This window comes from Chlorocebus sabaeus, chromosome 20, assembly GCF_047675955.1.
Source record: "Chlorocebus sabaeus isolate Y175 chromosome 20, mChlSab1.0.hap1, whole genome shotgun sequence".
Taxonomy (NCBI): Eukaryota; Metazoa; Chordata; class Mammalia; order Primates; family Cercopithecidae; genus Chlorocebus; species Chlorocebus sabaeus.
The window spans coordinates 47,256,249-47,280,837 of NC_132923.1; the positions used below are offsets into that span (position 1 = coordinate 47,256,249).

A 24,589-nucleotide genomic window follows, 5' to 3' on the forward strand; every position below is an offset into this window, starting at 1 on the left:
CATGCCTTATGGTAGAAAGACAGTAAACAATGACACACAATCATTTAATCACAATTGTGACAAGCAAGATGAAGTAGAAGTTTAGGACACTCTGACAGTATACATTAGGACCTCAGCTACTGGGGGTTTAGGAAGTGATGCTTGCATGAAGTATGATGTATAATATAAGTAGTAACAGTTAAGTAGGTAAAATTGGAGGCCAGGGCCAGGAGAACATTCCAGACAGAGTGAAGGGTTGCAATGTAATGGCTTTTTTTGGTTTGTTTTACCCCTCTTAAAATGTTTCATTTTGCTATCCATTACTTATAAATGTTTTGTTTCTGTTTATTTTGAATAAGGTTGGACACTGTCATTTTCTATCTGTAGAGACATAAGGATGGGGTAGCCTGAGCCAGTCCAGATGATTTGAGACAAGGAGGGCAACACATGACATGCTCTTGATGGAACTGGCAAAAAGTCACAAGACTCATTCACCAAAAGTTGTTTTGTATGGTATGTGTGAAAATCTACCCATGCTTTCTGTAGACTCATGTAAAGCTTCACAGCTTCACCTTGCATCTGGCTGTTAAATGGGGGAAAACTGCCTTCCAGAACGTGCAAACTGACTCTGACCTATACTGGGTCATCCTCTACATAATGCCTCAACATTAATTCAGTGTAAACATAAATTCCACGTTAAAATCTGGCTCAATAGCCCATGTTTGTACCAAGTTCACAAAATTCTCAAGACAGGCACTGAAGGCGATTGGAATCTCAGTGGGCCGGTCATCACCAGTCATGGGCTGCTCAACAATCTCCTGAGACTGAACACACACAGCAACATATGGGTCAACCATGTCTTTACTCCCCTGCATTTATCCAAATGTGTGCCAGCCTGCCATGAGGGCCCCTCACTCAAAATCTACCTAGAATTCTTCCTTAGGAACTGACTTTTGAGCTATACAGAGCAATTGTCTTTGCTCAGAGGATAGTCTCCTTTGATCTGTTTTTAAATTTTCTCTTTTTCTTCTTCCCTTCCTTGAGTACGCCCTTCCTCTTTCTTTTCTCCCTTCCTCCTCTCTAACCTTCTTCCCTCCCTAACCTTTTTCAACACATTTTACCTAACTACTCAGTGCCAAGCCCTGGGGATAGAAGATAAATAAAAAGCTGTAGTAGAATATTTGACCACTTGGGTGACTGAGGCAGGAGAACCATTTGAGACCAGGAGTTTAAGGATGTGGTGAACTATGATGGTACCCATGAATAGCCACTGCACTCCAGCCTGAGTGACAGAGCCAGACCTCATCTCTAAAAAATACAAAGAAAGAAAAAAAAGAGCATATGTGAGTAACAGATCTACAAACAAGGAAACCAAAAAATGTATTATCCCCTTTCTTTGCTCCTCAGCTCTTTATACTGATTCAAACCCAAGGGGCTTGCATAAGCCAGGCCAGCACTGGAAAAGACGCATACCAACTAGCTTTTTAACTCTTGCAGGTGGTTTGCCAAGAGACATGCCAGAGACAAACGGGGTATAAAACCAAGCATGGGACTGCCCTGGGATGAAGATATGACAACAGAAATAACCAGGTACCTTCACTTTCACAATCTAAATTTAAAGATGCAATAGATTCAGATACCTTTTTTTGATAAATTCCTTGCTGTATAAACTCTTGCAACTTGCTATTCAAAAGCTAAGAACCAAATAGATTTGTATAAGAGATACTTGAATAAACTTCCATATATTTCAATATTTTCATCCATTATTTTTTAAACTGACATTTTTCTGATGAGAAAGTCCACAGCTCTTTTCCAATCTTCAGTGGGATTTGTAAACCACCCCCGCCGAATATTTAACCACTACACCAACAATGCATTAGCTGTTATGATTATAGAAAGAAAAGCAGAAAACATATGTTGTAAAGAAAGTAGTTACCAGAATTAAACTAGAAAAAAAATGGCAAGAACATGAATGAGTCAGCATGAGGGTTTAACAGGCTAAGGGCATCAGCTTCAAAGAGAAAATGAAATGATTTGGGTTGCCCTGGTAACACCAAGATAAAATGTGGAAATGAAAATGCGAGGTTTAACGCTAAGAAAACCTTCTTCAGCACTAGGGTCCCTCACATCATGGAATGAGCTTTACCATGGCAACATGCAAAAAACATGTAAAGGGATTAAATACAGAAAATATCCAAAGGAGTGAAAGCATGGTATTAACAATAAGAACTAAGCTGATCTAATAACTATTCTGGACCTTTCTTTTTTTTGACTCACAGAATTAAACAAGGGGAATGGGAAAGGGTTTGCAGGGATCAAATGAGATTTCCTTCAGTTATATATAATCTTAAATAATTAAAAAAGTTAAACATTATAGATTATTTCCACCCACTCACTTTTCTGCAAATGACATAGAATCTCCACTCATTCTAAAGATCTGGTTTTACTACAGGAAAAGGCAAAAGAAAAAAGAAACAAACATAAGAAATAGAAACATCCTCCTAGGTTACATTTTCCATGTCCAATCTCTACTTTTTTGGAGGAGATCTGTCATTGGTTATTAAGGCAATAAATAACTCCTCTCAAGGGCAGACAATCATATTAATATAGTACTAGAATATAAAAATGATACTTTAGAATCATAGTGGTTGGGAGCATAGCACTGAAGTCAGGGTGCCTGGGTCTGTATCCTGACTCTGTCACTTGTAAGCTGGGTAACCACAAGAAACTTACTTAATCCTTCTGTTTTCTCATCTTGAAAATAGGGAAAAGAGTAGTATCTTGCTTCACAGGATTGCTGGGGAAGCACGTAAGAGTGGCAAACACTAACAGTGGTACTAGGCAGGAATTAGCACTCAATAGATGACAGCTACTAATATTAGCAATAGAGATGACAATCATATTTGATCATTATAAGGAGTTTATGATTTTTAAACATTTTATTTTGGTAAGAGCATAACGTAAAATCTACCCGCTTAAAATTGTAAGCATACCATACAGGTTGGGTAACTACAGGTACAATGTTGTAAAGCAGATCTTTAAAGCTTAGCAAACAGAAACTTTATGCCCATTGATTAGTATTAATAGCTCCCCATTTCCCCCTCTCCCCAGCCCCTGGCAACCACCAGTGTTCTCTTTGATTTTATTAATTTGACTATTTTAGATACTTCATATATGGAATCATATATCTTTCCGTGACTGGCTTATTTCACTTATCAGAATGTCCTCATTCATCCATGTTGTCACATATTGCAGAATTTCCTGTTTTTTAAAGGCTGAGTAGTATTCCATCGTGGGTATATACTACATTTTCTTTTTCTATTCATCCGTGAATGGACATTTTGGTTACTTTTACATCTTGGTTATTGTGAATAATGAAGTTTACTCTTAAGAATAAGAATTTATCGGTGTTTGGAGACTTCTGTCCTAACTTGAGGTACCACACTAAAATAGAATTCTTTCTAAAAACAGAAGAAATAAACTTTAAAAAATTGTGTTGGTTAAATAGGAAAGAAAAGGTATATAATTGACATATAATGTTATCATGCTTACTAACTGCCAGGCTTTAAAAATGTTATCTGTTGAACCTCCACATTAAACCCTTGAAGTAGGTATTATCTTTGCTGTACGGAAGAGGAAACATACAAAGAGAGATTAAATAATTTCTCCAAGATTGGAAAGCCTGTGAAGGGCATAGCAAAAATTCCAACTCAGGGCTTTCAGATTCCAATGTCCAAGCTCATTTCACTTAAAGAGGGAAATTATTTTAGTTTCTAACAATCTCCTTTACGGGAAATTTAGACTTGCTATCCATTGGCAAAAGGACCTATTTGGAAATTCACCTCTTTCAGGATTGCATTCAGGGAAATCATATTTGTGACTTGAACACTGTAGCCTAAAATCTGACACTGAGAGAAATCCAGTCTGAGAAATGATCTTTTTAGAAGTTATAAAGGATTCTGCTTCTGTCCATGAAGAAGTCACTAGGGTGAAACTTACCCTTCTATAATAAATAGCTAAAAAATAAAATTTTACCAGAGCCACTGAAGCTCTTTTGTGTTATGCTCTTGGTTATACCTGTTTTTCATTTGATGCTAAGTCCTTGGGTGGAGAATGCAGTCCCCAGATATTGCACTGTTCCAATCTCCTTTAAGGGGATCTGTATGTGATTTCCAGGAACTTGGTGCAGCAAAACAGTGAGAACCTTCTATACTGAGAATTTGAATACTGGGAAATACATACCAAATGAAAACAGAAGGATAGTGACCACTTACTTCCTTTTCCTTGTTCAAATTAATATAATCAAGATACTTAAGTATTTAACCATCTTTTACCCCATGAAATTTATCAGCATCTTCCCTTCCCTGATGTTTCAGCTAAGTGTTTTGCTTTATTGTAGATACGCCAACAACGAACATTCATTTTTCTATGACTGGTTCAAATGCTGTTTGTTAAAATTATTATTATGACTTTGCACTTCTGTCTTCTCCATCCAGGTCCCACGATATTTCCAGAAGCAGGAAATGGAAAATACTTTAGGTAAACTTTATGTAAAATATTCTCATGGGTACCTAAAGTCTCTTTCTAATCCATGGGTTGACAGCTTGAGTTTTGCCAACTAACTCACTCTTGACGTTAAAAGATATCAAAACATAGCAAACCACTTTAAAGTTTTAGCTCTTCTAAGGGAATGTGGCTTAGGATGTGATTTCTCAGCAACCTGAGTTCCAAGGCTCAAATGCCCTCAGCTTAGATTTTCCTCATCCCATCAAACACTGCCCAGCAAGTAGCTCTATTACTGCTCTCCTTTGTGTTTTACCTAAATTTCTTCCTCCCACTGCCCCAGGTTTACTCCTTTTTTAGTTTTTCCTAATATAAGTAACTCATGCTCTGGCTGATGGATTGGGTGTGAGGTTTGAGACAGAAGAATCAATATGAGTCCAATATTTTTAAGTTGAGAAGCTGAAATAATGGAGTTGCCATTTTATAAAGAGAGTGAGACGCTACAGAAAGTAGGTTTAGGGAATGGGGAATAAGGACTTTGGATAGAGACATCCGAAATTTGAGATGTCTACTAGACCCCCAAGTGGAGGGGCTCCACAAACAGCTGGATATACTGGACTAAAGATAGGAAAGATCTGGGATAGAGAAAGAAGTTCGGGAGTCATTAGGGTTATAAAAAGTGGTAGGATGAAACCACGTAGGGAGCATATAGAGAGGGGAAAACTATCTAAGGACTTCCTGTAGCAAGGAGCATTCTGCCACCAGATATTGGCATGAATATTGTTTTCTCAATTCCTTCAGGTCTCTACACATATATCATTATTGGAGACACCTTTTCTGGCTACCCTATTGAAAATATTAATACCAACTCACCAAAAGCAAGAGCATGCCATCCCAGCACTCCCTTTTTCATTCCCTAACTTGCTTTCCTCAATAGCATTATCTTTATCAGATGTACTATACAGGTATTACTCATTTAGTTGTACTTCTGTCTCTCTGCTGCATAAGGTAAGCTCCTAAGAAATGGGGACTTTATTTTGTTCACTCGTGTCTCCCAGAGCCTAGAACAGTATCTGGCACATAAAAAGTACTCAGTAATTGCTGAACCAATGAAATGAGAAATGAGCATCTACTTAATCTGAAATTCTCCCAGTTATTAAAATGAATAACAGAAATGTTTATGTGACTACCAGAAATTAGAGTAAGGTGCACCTGGTTTTGAGGAAGAGAACACCAGATTTTTTTTGTACCACTCTGCATTTTCTCATGATACTTGCACTCTGTTTAGGGGCAAAGAGGAAGAAAGAAGTCAGAAGAGGCCACCTGAGAGATCTGCATGGAGCTGGAAAAAGACAATTCTATCTAATTTAGGGTTGGGAGAAGGAATTAAGGAGAGGAGTAGGACAAGAGGTGCCCCAGGACTCATTTGTTTTGAATCATGAGCTCCTTTATATTATTAACAGTATCATGTTTTTTCCTCTACTCACATTGCCGGCCTCTGTCAACTTCCAGGGACCTACCATGGAATAAGGCGAAGACTGCAAGAAGGGAATGTACATGTTTATTAAGCAACAGCAGTGCAATAGCGATCATTGATCGTTTTGGTCAAAATGCAGTCACATGTTGTTTAACAATGGGGATATGTTCTGAGAAACGCATCATTAGGCAATTTTGTCATGTGGACGTCATAGAGTGTACTTATATAGTCCGAGACGGTGTAGCCTACCATACACTTAGGCTACAGGGTTTGGCCTCTTGCTCCTAGGCTATAAATCTGTACAGCATTTTCCTGTACTGAATCCTGTAGGTAACTGCAACACAATAGTATTCGTGTATCTAAACATAGGAAAGGTACAATAAAAAAAGCATAAAAGATTAAAAATAGTACACCTGTATAGGGCATGGTACTGGTACCAAAACAGAGATATAGACCAATGTAACAGAACAGAGGCCTCAGAAATACCACCACACCTCTACAACCATCTGATCTTTGACAAACCTGACAAAAACAACCCATGGGGAAAGGGTTCCCTCTTTAGTAAATGGTGTTGGGAAAACTGGCTAGCCATATGCAGAAAACTGAAACTGCACCCCTTCCTTACAGCTTATATAAAAATTAACTCAAGATGGATTAAAGACTTAAATGTAAGATCTAAAACCATAAAAACCCTAGAAGAAAATCTACACAATACCATTCAGGACATAAGCATGGGCAAAGACTTCATGACTAAAACACCAAAAGCAATGGCAACAAAAGCCAAAATGGACAAATGGGATCTAATTAAACTAAAGAGCTTCTGCACAGCAAAAACAAACAAGCAAACAAAAACTGTCATCAGGGTGAATAGGCAACCTACAGAATGGGAGAAAATTTTTGCAATCTATTCATCTGACAAAGGGCTAATATCCAGAATCTACAAAGAATTTAAACAAGTTTACAAGAAAAAAATCAACACCATCAAAAAGTGGGCGAAGGATATGAACAGACACTTCTCAAAAGAAGACATTTATGCAGCCAACAAACATATGAAAAAAAGCTCATCATCACTGGTCATTAGAGAAATGCAAATCAAAACCACAATGAGATACCATCTCATACCAGTTAGAATGGCGATCATTAAAAAGTCAGGAAACAACAGATGCTGGAGAGGATGTGGAGAAACAGGAACACTTTTACACTGTTGGTGGGAGTGTAAATTAGTTCAACCGTTGTGGAACACAGTGTGGCAATTCCTCAAGGATCTAGAACCATAAATACCATTTGATCCAGCAATCCCATTACTGGATCTATGCCCAAAGGATTATAAATCATTCTACTATAAAGGCACATGTGTACGTACGTTTATTGCAGCACTGTTCACAATAGCAAAGACTTGGAACCAACCCAAATGCCCATCAATGATAGACTGGATAAAGAAAATGTGGCACATATACACCATGGAATACTATGCAGCCATAACAAAGGAGTTCATGTCTTTTGCAGGGACATGGATGAAGCTGGAAACCATAATTCTCAGCAAACTAACACAAGAACAGAAAACCAAACACCACATGTTCCCACTCATAAGTGGGAGCTGAACAATGAGAACACATGAACACAGGGAGGGGAACATCACACACTGAGGCTTGTTGGTGGGTGGGGTCTAGGGGAGGGATAGCATTAGAAGAAATACCTAATGTTGATGACGGGTTGATGGGCACAGCAAACCACCATGGCATGTGTATACCTATGTAACAAACCTGCAGGTTCTGCACATGTATCTCAGAACTTAAAGTATAATTAAAAAAAAAAATAAAAGAAACATAGGGAAATAATATCTACCACATGGTGGGGAAGATAACACAATACTAAATTTGTGGTGTTCAAGAGTCAGACAGTTAACCTTTTGCTATAACTAGCATTATTCAGGTCCCTTACTGGAGTTTAGGGCTCTATTTTACGAGGAATATGGAAAAATATTACATAGACATTTAAGGGCAAAAAATTTTACCTACAAAAATATATTCAGATTCCAACAATTTCTGACCCATCTTAGCTACTACCCCGATTCAAGCCACCATCATCTCTCAATTAGATTACTGCAATATGTTCCTGACTAGTCTCTCTACTTCTACCAACGACCCCTAGAGTCATCTCAAGTGAGCAACCACAATGATCCTGGGTTTCTTCTCCATTCAAAATCCTCTAATAATTCTCCATCTCACTCAGTGAAAAAGCCAAAATCTTTACAAAAGTCCTAAAAGGCTCTCTGCAATCTCACTCCCACCCCACACCAGTCTCATAGTTCTCTCCTGCACACTTGCTTTGCTCCAGCCACACTGGGCCTTCTAGCACAAGCTTGTCCAATCTGTGGCTTGCAGACCGCATGTGGTCCAGGATGGCTTTAAATACGACCCAACAGAAATTTGTAGGCTTTCCTAAAATTTTATGAGATTTTGTGATTTCTTTTTCTTTTAGCTCATCAGCTATCGTTAGTGTATTTTATGTGTGGCCCAAGACAATTCTTCTTCTTCCAATGTGTCCCAGGGAGGCCAAAGGATCGGACGCCCTTGTTATAGTGGCTTCTTGGCACCCCAGGTTCACTCCTGCTTTTGCATTTGTAATGCCTCTGTCTGGAATTCTCATCTTCCTGGTATCTGCAGGGCTCAATCCTTCATCTTCTTTAGGCCTTGCCGAAACTTGCCCAGATTTCAATCACTTTTCACCATTTCCATCACTACTCCTCTGTTCCAAGCCTTCACCCTCTTATTTGAATAATACTGCAAGGCCAATTTAATATCACACCATATCTCAGCCATAGCACTCCTTTTCCTCCTGCCCTGCCTTATTTTTCTCCATAGCACTTAACACCTTTGAACATACCATATATATTTTAGCTAATTATGCATTTCCTTTTCTTTCTCCTCCCTCTTGAATGCAAGTCCCAGGAGGGCAGAAATTTTTGCCCAATTTGGAAAATGTTTTGTCCCTAATGCCCAGAAGAGCGTCTGGCTCATATTTGTCATTCAGTAGATATCTGTTAATTAAAAGAGTAAAGTGGTAGAAACAGAACCTATAAAGAAACACTATGGAGATACTACTTAGCCCAGAGCCCAGTGGCTAAGCTGGTTCTCTCCTTTCCAATAGGAGGCCTCTGCAGCAAACATGCTCTGCCAGATCATCACTCAATCCAAGAAGCATCTAAGCTTGATCCCCCTCTTTGTATTTATTGGAGCCGGAGGTACTGGAGCAGCACTGTATCTCTCGTGTCTGGCATTTTCAATCCAGATGTTAGTTGGGACAGAAAGAATAATCCAGAGCCCTGGAACAAACTGGGTCCCAATGATCAATACAAGTTCTACTCAGTGAATGTGGATTACAGCAAACTGAAGAAAGAAGGTCCAGATTTCTAACAAATGTTTCACATCAAGGTCTTCCAGAAGCCATCCACACAATTTTCCGCTGAACCAGGAAATACTTCTCTCCTCTAAATGCATGAAATCATTTTGATGTAATCTATTGGCGATTATGCTGATTTGTAAATCACTGAAACTTGGGAAACAAAACAAAACAAAAAGAAACACTATGTAAATTGAGACAAGCAAAGGAATACAAAAGGCTACCAGAGGAGTCCAGAGCCTGGACGTCCATGGATAGACTTCAGTGCCAAATACAAAAATGCTTCAACTTTGCACATTACAGGCTTTAAACTGCTGCATGAGAGATTTAGGAAGAAACAACCCATTGTTAAATGACCAAATAAATGGTTGCAGGATGAAATCCGAGGGTTGGTCATGCCAAGGAGATGTGAAAAATAGGACAGTGAATCATGTTTCGATGGTGAGCTTGCTGTCTGGAGGCCGGGTGCTGGATGAGAAAGGTTCTTTTGCTCCACTAGGAGCTTAAGATGAGTATTTCTCCAGGAGCCAACATTACTTACTGAAACGCAGAAAGTGCACATGTTTTCAAAGGGAAAACATATGGACTAGTATTAAATTAATAACTTCTGATTGGAAAACCTGTTGACAGAATTTGGCTGAGCTTGTCTCCTGCAATTTATTAGGGAACACCTGGGGGGAAATAAAACCTAGGATAGGGAGGAAGAGTGGTTCTCAACCTTGGCTGCACCTTGGAATCACCTGGAGAGTTTTACAAACACTGAGGCCTGGGTGCAGTTAAATCAGAACCCCTGGGGTGGGGCCCAGGCATGAGGTTTTTGTTTTGTTTTGTTTTGTTTTGAAGGTCCTCAAGTGATTCCAACATGTAGGTGAGGTTGAGACCTATTCTCCCCAAAATATCTGTTTCTTCTGTTTGTGATAAAAAGTACAGCTACGTGCTAAGTGAGGTCTTAGGGAAAAACCAGAGCTTTATCTGGGCCTACCAAAGGCAGCGTTTGCTCACTTAAAATGATTTCAGTACTCCATAAATGTATATTTTAATATCACATCTTTGGTTAATAGTTACCTGGACACCACCTCTTCCCAGATCAGGACTGTCAGGCTTCCCCACACAGCCCACCCTCTCTCAGGAAGAGCATGCTGTTTGGATAATATTTGAAGGGGTCTCAGACCACAGCTGCAGTGTCCTATTTTGGAAGCCCGTGGCTGAGGATTTTCATAAGCAGTCCAAGATCAACACTTTCCTACTTGCTCTGTTCACCCCTTCACTCCCCTGGGTTATTTATATTCTCAACTATCTCCACTCCCACACTGTAAATTCTGTAAGGGCAGAGACCACGTTGCTCATTTCACATGCCCAGTCCCTGACCTAGTTGTCTGAGCCGTAACAGTTTTACGTGACACAGAGCTAGGTCCACATGTACAGCAATGATTTACCCCTCAAACCAGTTTCTCAATGTAGATGATGCTTTGAACATTAAAACTGTAGTTCTGACGGGGTCCATATTTATAAATGTTTTGTTTTAGAGTAACAGTTCATTACCATTTTATTGACAGTTTTAATACTAACAGTTAATTACTGTTACTGTAAAATGAAGTTCTCTTTCTGTATAAAGGAAAACCCCACCACTATCATAACATGAGCTGAGGTTTACTGTGTACTTAGAAGTGCCAGGCACGTCATACATATTACATTACTTAATGCCCAAATGTCTCTGGGCTCCAGGTACTATAAGCCTACTCTTACTGAAGAAATGGAGGCTTAGGAAGGTCAATATTCTGCCTGGGGTTACAGAGCGGTAAGCAGAGGGGCCTGCGTACAATCTAGGTAATCTGGTTTTAGAACTCGTTAATCTAAGTCACTAAACCTAACATTCCATAGACAACAGAACAAAACAATTGAAAACTGAGTTGAATTCCTTCTTGAATGAATTTAGGAATTAGTTAACAGGAAAGGGTATTTTCCTTTACAGAAGTGTTTCATAAAAACTGGGATAGCTGGACTTGGTGACACAGTCTAGCTACTTGGGAGGCTAAGGTGGGAGGACTGCTTGATCCCCAGAGTTTGAGGCAAGCCTGGGCAACATAGTAAAACTTCATCACAGACAGACAGACACACACACACACACACACACACACACACACACACCAAACTGGAGAAGACACTACCTACAATTTCCTATTAATTCTCATTATAATATCAGAGACACTTTTAAATATATATCATACTTAGAGTGTAATATACACATACTGAGATATGTTGTCTTTTAAATTGGTTTGCTTTTTCATTAGCAGTGGCTCCTAATTCTTTGGCTATAAATCTTTTCGCTCTATAGCCTCTTGGTCAGGCACTTATAACTTTAAAGAATTTAAAGAGTGGAATCTACACTTCGCTCAAGAGCTAAATGAGAGTACAGGTAGTTCATTTCCCTGTCAGAAATGTGCCCATTTTCAGCATATGGTACATACATATTTCCAAGACACATTTTATGGTTTATCACTCAGAATGAAAAATAATGACATGAAGGTTACATTTTATATCAATTGTTTAGTTTTGGAAAGATAATGAGGATTTCCTTAATCCTGTTCATAGGTGATCCTGATATAAAAACAGAAATGGTATTTAGGTATAATCTTCCTTAAAATGAGGACATAGTTGCATATTTTAAAAATGTAGTGATTCTACCACCTTCCCCACTTCCACTACATAAAATGCCTTGGCATCTGAGATGTTGAGATATGAATAAGTACTATTTTAAAACTTTACTGAGCCTGGGAATTTTTAAAGCCCTTTTCAGATTATATTCTGAAAACAAATATATTTTCAAACAGTCTTCATTCCAGGTTTCCAAGCAAACACACCCGAATAGGTTAATTAATATTTCAGACCCTTAGACTGTTTTCAAATGCTATGTTTAACAATGCTTATGATGATCACTCAAATAATTCTGATTCAGTTCAAGTATGTCAACAGGAAGAGGTCTGGCAGAAATATAAAAATTCTAAGCAAAGTCATTCTGAGACTCAAACAACTCCAATACCAGAAATGCTAGTTAAACCAAACAGTAGTGTGGCCAAAGAACATCAAGGAAAACTGCTGTTTTCAGGATTTGTGGTTTCCTTATATAAGGAGCCTATTCTGCTCTTGGATGTGGCACAAGGGGGCTTTTTGAAAGCATGGTATATTTCAGTAAAAATAAAAAAATCTTAATCCAGTTGAGTAAATGTAAAGTTACACACAGTCATACACTTCATTCCTGAGATCCTCTGGAAGTAAATCTGCTGCTTAACATTAATGACACATCTCGACTATGTTTTTGTCTATAAAATACTCTAATATGTACATGACTCCAGTTCAGGTTTAAAATTTTTTCCCGTCTTTTGAAGAATAGGTCTCCTGAAAAATTTTCAGAAATTCTTAGTAATTTTTCATCATACTAAGCATCTTTTTATTTTATTTTATTTTATTTTATTTTATTTTATTTATTTTTGTTTTTGAGACCGAGTCTCACTCTGTCACTCAGGCTGGAGTAAGTGGCGCAATCTGGGCTCACTGCAACCTCTGCCTCCCGGGTTCAAGCGCTCCTGCTTCAGTCTCCCGAGTAGCTGGGACTACAGGTGTGCGCCACCATGCCCAGATAATTTTTGTATTTTTAGTAGAGACGGGGTTTCACCATATTGGCCAGGATGGTCTTGAACTCCTGACCTTGTGATCTGCCCTCCTCGGCCTCCCAAAGTGTTGGGATTTCAGGTGTGAGCCACCACACCCAGTCATACTAAGCATCTTCTAAACCACAATGGCAACTACTTACTGAGCCCACTACCACGTTAGGCAAGCCATCATAAAGACAGGATATGTTCCTATTTAGGATACCAACAATACAGTAATAGCATTTTAATACAAAATTTAAAGGTAGTTTGTACAAATTCTTTTCCTATGAACTGATTACAGTTGTGTACATTTAGGGTGATATGAAGTCCTTAGTCCAAGGCAATATATGTCAACAGTAAAACAAACAAAAAATACTCCTGTTATTACCTTAGATGTATATACTACTACCTCATTGAACATCTGCATTTCCAGAACTCTAAGTTTAGTCATAAGCGGCCACATTAATCTAAAAAATAAAAAAATGAAGTCATCTCTACTCACCATTTTGTATAATATAATGAAATAGTTACAATGTATGTTTTATAGCCAGAAAGACCTAGGTTTGAAATCTAGCTCTGTAGCTACTAGCCTAGTGACTTTGGGCAGGTTATTTAACCTCTTTGAATCATGCACACTTGGAAAAGTAGCTGGCAGTCAATGTGAAAATTGTCAACTACAGTATTTAATTAAGAAAATATTTCCTGACTTCTTGCTTTTTAGAACAGTGTTTGTATTACTTAATAAACTTTGAATAAAAAAAAAGAAAATTACCTAGGCTTCTCTCTTGGGAATCTTCTGGATTCTGAAAAATCCAATTTACTGTATGTTCCACTATATCTGCTGTTCATGGAAAGTGCCTGACAGTACCCCCAAATTGTGGTGTCCTCTTGAAAACATTTGCTATTTTTTCCATTGCCTCAAGACAGGCCAATTCCTCCCAATCAATTATTTCTAACTCCATGTGTTACCTATGCTTGTTGCATGGATATATAGAAACAAAACTCTGTGAAATGCCAACCTGCCCCAATTCTTGAATTACATGCCTGGAAACCCAGAGGTCTCAAATGCACACTTCCACTAGATTGCCCACTGACTATGTGACTCTTTGAGCTTACTCAGTACCTAGCATCTCTGGAGCATGACCCAATTTTTAAGAAAGCCTTGATAGCTAAGAGCAATAATGATAAAGTTAATGAACAGGTGCTTAAGAGCAAGGGCCCATCCCCACCCCACACTTGACAGGCAGTTAGACATGATGATGTGGAGATCGCCAGCTTATGGAAGGGCTGTTCCTCTGACCACTGCCATCCAGAAACACAGCTGCCTTTATAGGGTCTACAGGATGGTTAGCAGTTGAGGCTGAGGAAACTAGCTGCAATCTGTGGGATCAACATTTCCCCTCAAGGGAGAGTTCTTGGAAGGTGAGTCATATAATCTTTAGGAAAGGTCACTGAAAGAGCCCTCATGTTGAATCTTTGTTGTGAGCTACGACAATGTCCCTGTGCTCTTTGTACCCCTAGCTGTAAGATGGCAGCATCACAGTGAGAGACACAGCTGCTTGCTTTCCAGTATTCGGCCTCTCCTTCTTATGTAATAATAAAGTACATGTTCCAGCTCCCTTGAAGGCAGGTATGGTGTGGGACTTAGTCCTAGCCAATGGCATATAACCAGAAAAGATGTACTCAACTTGGAGTTGTGTCCTTAAATGAGCCTTCCATATACGCTCCTCCCCACCTCTGAGATGGGATGCAGGCTTAGTACTAATCATCTTCAACAGACAAGTAAGAGACGCATGTTAGCAAGGGTAGAATACCAAGACATAAGGAGGCCAAGTCCTCGACAGTAACAGATCCACATGACTATGTTAAGACTGTTGAGACAGAAAGAATGTCCTTTTTTCAAGTCACCATTGTGTGTGGGGGGTGTGTGTGTGTGGAGAAGATGGAGAATCTCTCTGACAGCATTTGAACTCTTCACCTAACTCTTAGTCACACGGGCAGGGCTTTCCCACTGGAGTAGCTGAATGCATGTCACATGGAGGAGGGGGAGCATATTTTCCTGGTACACTGACTTTACTCAAAAATTTGGATTTAAAAAAATGCTGGCCCGGCCGATGGCGTATGCCTGTAATCCTAGCACTTTGGGAGGTCAAGGTTGGAGGATGGCTTGAGCTCAGGAGTTTGAAACCTATCTGGGCAACATATTGAGACCCTGTCTCTACAAAAAATTAAAATATTAGCCAGGTGTGGTGGTGCGTACCTGTAGTTCCAGCTACTTGGGGGGCTGAGACAGACTGCTTGAGCCCAGGGGCTTGAGGCTGCAGTTAGCTGTGATCATGCCACTGCACTCTAGCCTCTAGCCAGGGTGACAGAGCAAGACCTTCTCTCAAAAAAAAAAAAAAAAAAAAAAAAAGGAAAAAGAAAATGTTACATTGAAACCAACAAACAAGGATATAGAATCAAAGGCAAAATTCTTGTGCTTTTAAAAAGTTAAAACAGAAGATATTAAACAAAATTTTGATCCTTCAAGCAGAGTGCTTGAAACTCTACTCCCAGATTCCTAAAATACGCACAAAATCTGTTTTATGCTGATAAAGGCACTGATGGAAAGCAAGAGGAGCAACAGTTTTAGAAAGAACCTTAGACTAAAAGTCCAATGTTCTAGAACCAACTCCACTTTTGACTACAATATATTGGGCAAGTCCTACTACCCTGATATCTTTACATTTTTACAACACTGCCACACCTGTATGTGTCCAATCAATACATTCTCTCTCTCTCTCTCTCTCTCTCTCTCACACACACACACCCCCCTAACTTTGGGTTGCATGGGGAATAAAGATAACTTAGATGTGCCCTTGAAAGGCAGTGAGATACTAGGAGTTGTTATTCTATCCAGGTTCAGTATCCCTTATCCAAAATGCTTGGAATGAGAAGTGTTTTGAAGTTTTTCAAATTTTGGAATATTAGGATTATTATACTTACTGATTGAGCATCCCTAATCTGAAAATCTAAAACCAAAAATGTTGTAATGAACATTGCCTTTGAACAGCACATTGGCACTCAAAAAGTTTTGGATTGTGAAGCATTTCAGATTTTAGATTTTTGAATTTAGAACGCTCAATCTGTAGCACTGACATACCAGTGGAAGTCATACAACAAAAAGGCTGCTCATGACCTGATAACCCTATTGTGATGCCCTTCAGTGGACAAGTTCTACAATTCACAAAGAACTCACAATCAGCTTTCTATGCCTCACTATTAAATATGATGGGATGGTTTGAATGTTTGCCTCCTAGAAAACTCATGTTGGAATTTAATTGCCATCATAATAGTATTAAGAGGTGAGATCTTTAAGAGTTGTTTAGGTCATGAGGGCTCTGCCCTCATGCATGGATTAGTGTTACCTTAGGAGTGGATTTGCCCCCTCTGGCTCTTGCTCTCTTTAGCTCTCTCTTTGCCATTCCACCATGTGATGCCTCTGCCATATGATAATGCTACAAGAAGGCCCTCGCCAGATGCCTGCACCTTGATATTGGAATTCCAGCCTTCAGAACTGTAAGCCCAAAATTTTACGTTCATTATAAATTATCCAGTCTTGGTATTCTGTTACAGCAGCACAAAACAGACTAAGACATTTGAAGATACAGATATAGATCATCAGTCATTTGAGGAATGCTTCCAACTGAAAGATAGATATAAATAAGACAAACAATCAAAGGAACAAATAAAGACATTAAAACCAAAAGGAAAGCAGAGAGCAGGAGTTCACATTTAAAAACTTCCTAACTATAATTAATATTCTCAGAGAGCTAGCAGGAGATATTGTATTTATAAAATAAACACACTGGAAAAAAACTTGGAAATTAAAAATAAGATAATGAAAAAATCAATATAAGGTTAGATAATGTTGATGAAATAAATCTTAAAGTAGAAAAAAAAAACAGACAGGGAAAAATAATATACAGACTCCAGATTCAATGTTTGAATAACGGAAATTAAAGAGTGAAAGGAGAAAATGAACACAGAGGTATCAAGAAGAGAGTGCAAGCAAATTTTCCCAAACTGTAGGACACGAGACTTCATATTAAAAAGGCTGACTAGCTGTGCATGGTGGCTCATGCTTGTAATCCCAGCTACTCAAGAGGCTGAGGAAGGAGGATCACTTGGGCCTAGGAGTTCAAATCCAGTCTGGGCAATATAGCAGGACCTTGTCTCAAAAATAATAATAATAAATAAATAAAAGGCTTACTAAAGTGCTAGCACACAATGAATTAATAAAGACCCATACTCTCATGAACACTGGAGATAATGAGAAGATCCTAAAAGCTTGCAGAAGGCAGCAAACAGAGAGGGTAAAAGGGTGCATATAAAGAAACAAAAATCAGATCAGTATTACAATTTTTACCAACAATATGGTATTATTGTATGCTAGAAAATAGTTGTAAAAAGCCTTCAAATTCTTAGTGAAAGTGGTTGTCAATGTAGAGTTTAGTACCCAACCAAACTAACTTTCAAATTTGAGAATAGAATAGTGTATTTCAGACATAGAAGGATGCAGAAAATTTATTTTTATGTATTCTCTCCTTAAAAAGTATTGAGGAATATAAAGGCAGTAAGACATCCATCCCCTGAATTGAGACTTAAATATCCAGCTGCTGACTTGACATTTGCAACTGGATGTTTAGTAGACATTTATCTTTTTTTGTATAAATTTAAAGGGTGCAAGTGCAATTTTGCTACATGGCTATACTGGGTAGTGGTGAAATCTGGGATTTTAGTGTAACCATCACCTGAATAATGTGTATTATACTTATTTAGTAATTTCTCATCCCTTACCTGCCTCCCCACTTCTACCCTTCCAAGTCTCCAATGTCTATTATTCCACATGCTATGTCCATGTGTTCACGTTATTTAGCTCCTACTTCTCAGTGAAAACATGCACTATTTGTCTGCTTCTGAGTTGTTTCACTTAAGAAAATGGCCTCCAGTTCTATCCATGTTCTATCATGTCTATCCATCAAAAGACATGATTTCATCCTTTTCCATGGCTGAATAATATTCCATTGTGTATATATACCACATTTTCTTTATCCAGTCATCCACTGATGGACACTTAGATTGATTCCATATCTTTGCTGTTATGAATGATGCTGCTATAAACACACGAGTGCAGGTAGCTTTTTGATATAATGATTTCGTTTCCTTTGGATAAATACCTAGTAGTGATACTGCTGGATTGAAATTAATGAGTCCAAAATAATTCTTCATTTCACCCCAAATCTGCTAGTTCTACAACCATCCATATTTCAGTTAACAGAAAATCCATCTTTGCAGTTCCTCTGGGTCAAAACCTTGGAGTCAATTTTTAATTTTTTTCTCTTACATTCAGGTCTATTCTGTCAGCAAAACCTGTAGGCTCAATCTTTAAAATCTATCTAGAATCTAACCAGTTCTCCCTACCTCTCCTGCTATAACCCAAGGCGCAAGCATGTCTCATTTGGTTTATTACAATAGGTTCCATCCTTGTCTCTGACAGTTAGTCTACTCTTTACCATTGCTTCTCACAGTGTGCCTTTTTGGGGAATCAGTGAGGTCAAAACAATTTTCACAAGATTACTAAACATTATTGGCCTTTTAAATTCATTTTCTTGTGAATGCACAGTGAAGCTTTCTAGAGGCTAAATGATAGATGACAGTGAACAGACTGATTGCCAGACATTAAAGACATCTGCAAAAACTTAAACATTGACATCTTTTTGTTCTTTTGTTTTGGAAAATATAATTTCAAAAAATATGTTACTTGTTTTAGCATGCAGTGGAACTATTATTATTTTAAAATTAAAAAATAATCAAATTTACATTTCTGAGCTCTTAGGGGTTAGAGCTCTTTGGAGTTTTCAATAATTCGAATACAAATGCCCTGAAATCAAAAGGTTGGCTAATGATTGCTCTATACCACAGCCAGAGCGAACCTTTGAAAACTCAAGTCAGATTAAGAACCCTCTAATGGTTCCTCATCTCATTCAGAGTAGAGGTGGCCACTTCATGAGCCTACAGCACCCTCTCTTAATAACCACTCTCCCCATTGCGCAGAGCCCTGTACCCACACTGGCCTTCTTGCTGTTCCTCCATCATGCCAGGGGAACATATTTATATCTGCTATCCCCTCTTCTCAGACCTCTCCTCCGCAGATATCTGCATCTCCTCACCTCCTCCAGATCTTTGCCTTATGAGCTGTTATTTTTGTGTCCCTTTCCAGATGTTTATATAGTTGCAACAATTTCCCCCTTCTCCTGTGATACTGCGGCCCCATAATTTGCCACTTGTATATTTGTTTATCCTGTCCTTCTGTCATAGAGAGTAAGTCCTCTGGGACAGTGGCTTTCTTTTTAATCCCTTAGAAAGCCAGTGGATCTGGTGATCTGCACCCAGTGTGGTCCTCTTTTATTTTTCCTTTGATCCACCACTGAGAGCCTTGTACCTAATGTGGTCTTAAATGATAATGCAAGACTGATCATAAGGGGTTATCTGACTAAACCTTCAGGCAAGACCACACTAAACCCATGATAGAGAGCCCCAACTCTGTTCTATTTTTAAGATATCCCAGAGACCCAGCCACTATGAAAATCTGTGAAAAGGTTGATTACTTGAAGCTTGAAAATTATTATTTTTAACCACCAAAATCTTTGTGTAGCAGGTTACACTTTTATCTCTTTCCAGAAGACATGCAAAATTGCTCTTCAGATTCAGTTAGAGACCTTTTTCATACCCCTGGAAGTAATTACTAACTTTTTCCTGGAACCCATTTTAGCAGCAATATCTCAATTCCTTTCATCTTTCCCACATAGATCCTGTTTTCAATGCTCTAACCCACTCTCTGATGGTCTTCTGATTCTTTTCCCAGTGTTTTATCTTCATATTTCATTGTGTATCTAAATTCCAACAAGGTATGAGTTAGAGTGGCATCAAAAGATTCCTACAGTTTTACTTTTCTTTTACTGCACCCCAGCACTCCAGTGTATGCTTTTTAAAATATACTACATTGCCTTGAAAAAGAAAAATAGTCCCAAACCTGTTTGTGTGATATTACTTACAACTTCCTCTCGGAAAGAAATGAGTGCTCCTGATAAAATTCTTCAGTAATTGATTCTCATGAACTTTAATGACACTAGGACTTATTTTGGGAAATCAGATATGACCCATGCAGTTGACCAGCTGTCAACCAAGAATTTAGTGACCTTTAGCAAAATATTGTTTTCTTTTGATGTCAAATCTAGTGATTTTTCTAACCATTCTCTTTTACTACAAAATGTCCCTATCAAGAACAAATCTCTGAATTAGCCTACTAACAAACTCCTCCCTTAGAGTAAGTTTAGTATAAAGCTTTAACACTAACAAGTAACTTGTCATAACAAGTAACTTGTCAATTTTTTAAAAAATGCAATGATCGGCCGGGTGCGGTGGCTCAAGCCTGTAATCCCGGCACTTTGGGAGGCCGAGACGGGCGGATCACGAGGTCAGGAGATCGAGACCATCCTGGCGAACACGGTGAAACCCCGTCTCTACTAAAAAAAAAAAAAAAAAATACAAAAAAACTAGCCGGGCGAGGTGGCGGGCGCCTGTAGTCCCAGCTACTCGGGAGGCTGAGGCAGGAGAATGGCGTAAACCCGGGAGGTGGAGCTTGCAGTGAGCTGAGATCCGGCCACTGCACTCCAGCCTGGGCGACAGAGCCAGACTCCATCTCAAAAAAAAAAAAAAAAAAAAAAGTCAATCTCAGCGAGTGGGCCGTACCAAAACAGACTGCACTAACTCAAACTGCATGGGCCACAGCTTGTCAATTCCTGTTGCAATGGTTCTCAGAACTCCCTTGGAGACTTGCTTACCTCAAGAGAAAGAGAGTTACTGTAAGCCTCCGGATCAAGGTACTTCATGGCATATATGCTATTGTTACCCATTGTGTTACGCTTCTTGATCGTTGGATTTTTTGTTTTTTTCTGAGATATGGCAATTTGAGCACTTGAATGTCAATGTCTAATGGCCATCTGAAGTGACTCCCACTCTACTGGGCTTAAAATGACTTGCCATCTAAATTGAGAGCTTGGAGAGCTGTTTGAGCTCTAAGAAGTGGTTGAACTTGGGGTTGGAGTTAAAACAGGACTCCTCCCCCAGGGTGAAATCAGAGCAGTATTTGATATTGGAGGGATGTAAGTATGGAAGTGTAGAACCCAAAACTTCTGTTCCTGGAACCCATGTTCTAAGTTTGAGGATTTCCACCACCAGTGTTTTGTATTTGACACATTCCATGGCTTAACATTTATTACATTACTAAGAAACAACCAAAGCCCTTAAAAAGAACATTTAGGATAAACAAGTATACATTGTTTCAAAAAGTATCCAACACTTGGAAATGAGGGAAAGATAGAGCAATATATCCTCTCAAAGTAATACTGAATAATTATTTAATTGGCTCACTCATGGATTATTTGGGGAAATATACTTTTTTTTTTTTAACTTGCTAATTTCTAATGATTAAATTCTAATCTTGTAGATTTTTGGCTGGTAGAAAAGAAAACTCAAAACATTATGGGTTTTATTTCCCTGAAGGACATTACCTAGTTTTACATCTAGCAATGTTATTCTAACATTCCTTTCGAAAATAATTCCTTGAACACTCTTTGCACCAGTTTTGCCATCCTGCTGGCTCCCTCATTTATGAGTTAAATAAATCTTTTACTGTTCATTCTATATTTAAGAGTCATGTTTAACTTTCTGAAAATTATCCTATGACAACATTCACAGAAATCTTAAGCTATTTTGTGTTTTGCCTGAAGTGGGTTTGTGTATATATTTGTATCGGTATTTACATTTGTCAAACAGTTAAAATTGTATCCTATAGGAATGGGTTCAGAGGTTTCCTGTACATTTGCCTGTATCTGTAAACAGTTATTTATAGCATTCTGTATTTTTGGTCAGTGAGTCCTTTGAGTACCTAGGACTCAACTACTAGAATGAGAGCTTCTCACTTGCTTAGAATGCCTCTGAAAGTTAAGAGGTCACAAAAGATTGTCCTGTGTTTTGAAGAACATCTCATTAAACAAATGAATTCACTTTGAAACAAAGAGAGGAGGGGAAATCTGCCTGGGTGATTTCACAGGTGTGTGACAAGAAAGAGTTAAAGGAAATTTCTGCCAAGTCTGGGTGACAGTGAATTAAAAGAATATCTCTAAATAGACCTAAACAGATAGAATCTACAACCTGTCAAGATAGTTCCTCTACCACCACCCTGGGCAAAAGAGTAGTGCCTGAAAGAATGTTTCAAGGAAAGGTGTTTTATTTACCTCCAGGAGGTAAAATAACTTTACTTCCTTCCAGAGAGAAAATAGCATGACTGTGAAGTCTTTCAAATAGATGGAGTTCACATTTTCTAGACAGAAGCTAATAGCAGTTATTTATATCTAGAATAAGAAAATCTTAATATCTTTTCCCGGACACACAACAATAAGAGGGGAAAAATGCCCAGAAGGAATGTTTGGAGTTAATGGATGGTGTACAGGTCGCTAAGGATAAGGAACAAGAACAACAAAAATGCAACTAGCTACCCTGTCAGCTTTCAGCACCTCTTTCTATATTTAACTAGAACTTTCAATCCAAAATGTAAAGAGATTTACTAGTGCTTTAATAGTACTTTGCAAACAACCCTGAATTAATTACATAAAATTTGAAGTTCAATTGATATTCCAGTAATGATTAATGCTTAGACAAATTAGTTTGTTAAACGTCATTAAAAAGACAGTTAAATGCCTTAGCACCGATTTTATTTTAGTTAGGGATAGGATGCAAAAATCATACCTCATTTACATCACAATGTCAAACACAGAGTTATCATATTACCCAGAAATTCTACTCCTAGGGGAATATCCAAAGGAATTGAAAACAGGTACTCAAATACATACACATGAATGTTCATAAAAAACGATTTACAAAAGCTAAAAGGTGAAAACAACCAAAATGCCCATTAACTGATGGATGGATAAACAAAATGTGGTATGTTGAGACTATGAAATATTATTTGACAAAGAAAAGAAGTGGGGCACTGATATATGCCACAACATTAACAAACCTTAAATATATGCTAAGTGAAAGAAGAAAAAAACACGTATTTTTGATACCACTTACATGAGCTGTCCAGAATAGGAAAATCTATTGTGACAAAAATAGAGTAATGACTGTTTACAGGCTGGGAGAAGTAGAGCATGAGAAGCAGGGGTAATAGCTAATGCATAGATGTTACTTTTTGGGGTGATAAAAATGTTTTAAAATTAGATTATAGTGATAGTTACACAATTATATAATTATGTTAAAAGCTATTGAATTGTATACTGTAAACAAATATGTGGTTTGTATATTGTATCTCAATAAAGCTGTTAAAAATGTATTGTAGTTTGCACAATTCATTGATGTATTTCGGTTCACCCTATCTGTTCTCTGATACAATGTGTATTAAACTAGAGGATATTAACTTCCGTATATTTATCTCATAGGTCAGATGGTTGGTTATTATTTATACTAAAAATTTAAGGCTGTAGATGTACCCAACAACAATGAATTATAACTAGTATCTGTTCTTTAATGGTTGTAAATGTTAGGCAATGTTGTGGTAATGTTAAATCATGGGATGTTGTATTTCTCTTACAGGCTTTGAATACGAACAGTAATTGTATTATTTTAAATGGTAATTTGAATTGTAATTTAAGATAATTAATTTTAAGACAGGGGTTAATATTAAAATTGGGAATTTAATGAATAGTCTTTGGCAAAATACTTACACAATAGTTTTCACCTACGTATTAGATTTATAAACATATTTTTGTTCTTCATAATATTCAAATAAGACTATAATCTTATTTCATAACATGCTTTATAAAATTAATTTTATTTATTTTTGAGACAGGATCTTGCTCTGTCACCCAGGTTGGAGTGCAGTGTTGCAAACATAGTTCACCACAGCCTCAGTCTCCTGGGCTCAAGCCATCTTCCCGCCTCAGCCTCCAGAGTAGCTGGAACCACAGGCATGAGCCACCACGCCCGGCTAACTTTTTTCATTTTTATTTTTTGTTGAGATGGATCTCACCATGTTGCCCAGTCTGGTTTTGAACTCCTGGGCTCAAGTGATCCTCCCACTTTAGTAATTTTATTTTAAAAACTAATGTTTAACACCAAAAATTGTCACACACCATTGTTTGGCCTGTGTGATTTGTATGAAAAATAACACATGTTGAGATAAAATTAATTTTTTTGAAGTAGCTAAGTATAGATAACTGGTAACTCAAAAAGAAAAATTATTTTCCAGATGGCCTTTTCTAGAAATAAATCTGTAAAGTTATTTACTTACCGTATATTGTACCCAGAGAGCAAAAGTTATATATTTTTTCTCACCCAACCCAAATGTGTTCTTTCAGAAGGGGCAAGTCAATTTCATGCTTCTGTGCTGCTTTTTAGTATTTCAAAATACCAAAACAAAACAAGAATAATAAAGATTCCTGGCCTCTAGAGAAATTAAAATTCTAACATTTCT

The 24,589-nt window shown here is 38.0% G+C and overlaps 1 protein-coding gene and 1 pseudogene across 1 annotated transcript in view; one reads left to right on the forward strand and one right to left on the reverse strand.

Moving 5' to 3' along the window:
• The window catches only part of LRRC8C (leucine rich repeat containing 8 VRAC subunit C), a 90,410-nt gene that overhangs the window by 51,581 nt on the left and 14,240 nt on the right, over positions 1–24,589 (reverse strand). The gene's annotated exons all lie outside the window — the stretch shown is intronic.
• LOC119625759 (cytochrome c oxidase subunit NDUFA4-like) lies at positions 8,918–9,375 on the forward strand (annotated as a pseudogene).